Here is a 3040-nt window from a genome sequence, read left to right on the forward strand (position 1 = left end):
AAAAAAAAAAAAAAAGAGAGAGAGAGAGGTTTTGGCTCTTACCAATTTTTAGTTATTTTGATTAGAGCTGCTTTGAACATTTTTCTTTATCTCTTGATAATGCTGTGTATGACTTTCTGTTGGGTTCTCAGCTGCTTGTTTTTGGAACTTTCTTTGAGATCTGGCTAAAGTTTCATTCTCCAAAAAAGCTTTGCTTTTGCTTCCTCTAGTTACCTGGGGCACTGCCAGGCAGGGACCAGTTTTTTTTTGTTTTCTTTTGTTTGTTTTGGAGACAGAGCTTCATGCAGCTACCTTAGGTAGAGTGCTGTGGCATCACCACAGCTCACAGTAACCTCAAACTCTTGGGCTCAAGAGATCCTTTCACCTCAGCTTACCGAGTAGCCAGGACTATAGGCATCCACCATCACACCTGGCTAGTTTTTACTATTTTTAGTAGAGACATAGTCTTGCTCTTGCTCAGTTCAAGACAGGTCTTGAACTCCTGAGCTCAGGCAATCCACCCACCTCAGCCTCCCAGAGTGCTAGTATTACAGGCATGAATCATTGCACCACACCTGGCTCTGTTTTTGGTTTTGTTTTGCTTTTTTTTTTTTTTTTTTCAGAGACAACATCTTATTCTGTTGCCCAGGCTGGAGTGCAGTGGTGTCATCATGGCTCATTATAACTTCAAACTCCTGGGTTCAAGTGATCTTTCCACCTCAGCTTCCTGAGTAGCTAGGACTATCAGTACATAATACCATGCCTGGATAATTGGGGGTTTTAAAATTATTTTTTGTAGCAATGAGGTCTCTCACTGTCACCCAGGCTGGTCTTTACCTCTTGACTTCAAATGATCCTCCTGCCTTGGCCTCCCAAAATGCTGGGATTACAGGAGTGAGCCCCCACATCCAGCCTAAGGACAACTTTAAATTAAATTTTTTGTTTGATATTCTTCAGATAGCATGAACTCAGAATGCCAAACTGTGTGAGGCCCCATTTGTTACAACTTTGGGGAAATTCTTTTCTTCTTCTTAACCCAAAGCCACATTGAAGATGCAAACTTCCTCACCATCCCCTTCCATATGGTGGGTTATTTCTCAACCATTCTGGCCCTGAGGGTTTAGGTTTCTTTCTTTTTTTTTTTTTTTTTAGAAACAGAGTCTCATTTTGTTGCCCTCAGTAGAGTGCTATGGTGTCACAGCTCACAGCAACCTCCAGCTCTTGAGCTTAGGAGATTCCCTTGCCTTAGCCTCCCGAGTAGCTAGGACTACAGGCGCCCACCACAATGCCCAGCTATTTTTTTGTTGCAGTTTGGACAGGGCTGGGTTTGAACCCGCCACCCTCAGTACATGAGACCGGTGCCCTACTCACTGAGCCACAGGCACTGCCCACAGGGGTTTAAGTTTCATTGTGCCAACTATAGAAGTGTCCCAAAACATAGTCACCATACATAGGGAAAACAGGAAATTGTAGCTAAATGTGTTTTTATTTACAAAATATTCATTACAAAATTTTATGAAATATTTCCTACATGTTCACCACCTCTTTCTATACATACACACAAAATCTTCTCGCTCACTCATGGTGACCACCTTCCAAGATACCTGGTTTTCCTGTGTATGGAGACTTTTGATTGGCTTACAACAGAATTGATTATATCACAGGTCTGGAGGATGGAAGTTAGAAATCAGAGTGTTGGCTCAGCGCCTGTGGCTCAAGTGGCTAAGGCACCAGCCACATACACCTAAGGTGGCAGGTTCGAATCCAGCCCGGGCCCGCCAAACAACAATGACAGCTGCAACCAAAAAATAGCCCGGCGCTGTGGCGGGCGCCTGTGGTCCCAGCTACTTGGGAGGCAGAGGCAGGAGACTCGCTTGAGCCCAGGGGTTGGAGGTTGCTATCAGCTGTAATGCCAGGGCACTCTACCCAGGGGGACAGCTACAGGCTCTGTCTCAAAAAAAAAAAAAAAAAAAGAAAGAAAGAAAGAAAGAAAGAAAAAAATCAGAGTGTTAGCATTGATTCCTTCTGAGGAGAATCTGTTCTGCTACTCTCTCCTAGCTCTGGTGGCTGCTGACAATCAATCCTTGTTGCTCCTGATCTTGTATATGTGTCACTCCAGTCTCTGCCTCTGTCTTCACATGGTGTTCTCCTTGTGTCTCTGTGTCTTCACTTGGCTGTCATCTCTCTGTCTTCCTTCTTATAAAGACACTAGTCATATTTGGATTGAGGGCCCTCCCTACTCCCTACTCATCTTAACTAAATAACATGTGCAAAGACTCTGGCTCCCAAGAAGGTCACATTCTGAGCTGCTGGGGTTTCAGACTTCAACACAGCTTTACAGGGAAAGGGCACAATTATTCTGTTACACTGCCCACTGTAGGCAGCCCTGGGCTTTCTCTCTTGCCCCTATAGTTACCAAGAGGAACACAAGTTCTCCAATTCATAAGACAAAAGACAGCTTTGGCTTCACTTATCTCACAGACTTTCTGCCTTTTTTATTATTTATTTCTGTGTCTTTCTTCAAGGCCAACTCAGCAATGCAATTCAGAAAAACAATCCATTGTATCTCATCCAGCTTTCCACCTGTTTCAATGAGGAACATAGCCTGGTAAACCAGTCTGCCATACCCAAGACTGTGTGTTTTCCAAGCTTGCTTCCCGTACCCCAGTCCTACCCCTCTGGCCTTGATATCTCACCCAGAGGGACATGCCACCTCAGGCATACTGCTTCTCTTGGTTAGCCTGCACTTTCTCACTGTAAACTGGGGACTCTGACAGACTATGTGACATGACACACTGCACTCAATGAGTGCTCCATAGAAGCTGGTCATGCCTGTAAAAGAGCACATGTTCTCAATCAGCACCCAGCCTGTGCCTGGGGGGCTCCAGTCAGCATTGTTAGCAGATGGCCTCTTTAAGAGTGAAGTGGCTGGCTCGGTGCCTCTGGCTCAAGTGGCTGAGGCACCAGCCACATACACCTAGGGTGGTGGATTCAAATCCAGCCCGGGCCCGCCAAGCAACAATGATGGCTGTGACCAGGAAATAGCCGGGCGTTGTGGTAG

The 3040-nt window shown here is 45.4% G+C and overlaps 1 protein-coding gene across 1 annotated transcript in view; it reads left to right on the plus strand.

The window, feature by feature from the left end:
- The window catches only part of FER1L5 (fer-1 like family member 5), a 60761-nt gene that overhangs the window by 36043 nt on the left and 21678 nt on the right, over positions 1 to 3040 (plus strand). The window lies entirely within an intron of this gene.

The sequence above is a fragment of the Otolemur garnettii genome, unplaced genomic scaffold (assembly GCF_000181295.1).
Source record: "Otolemur garnettii isolate 467f Iridium unplaced genomic scaffold, OtoGar3 scaffold00148, whole genome shotgun sequence".
Taxonomy (NCBI): Eukaryota; Metazoa; Chordata; class Mammalia; order Primates; family Galagidae; genus Otolemur; species Otolemur garnettii.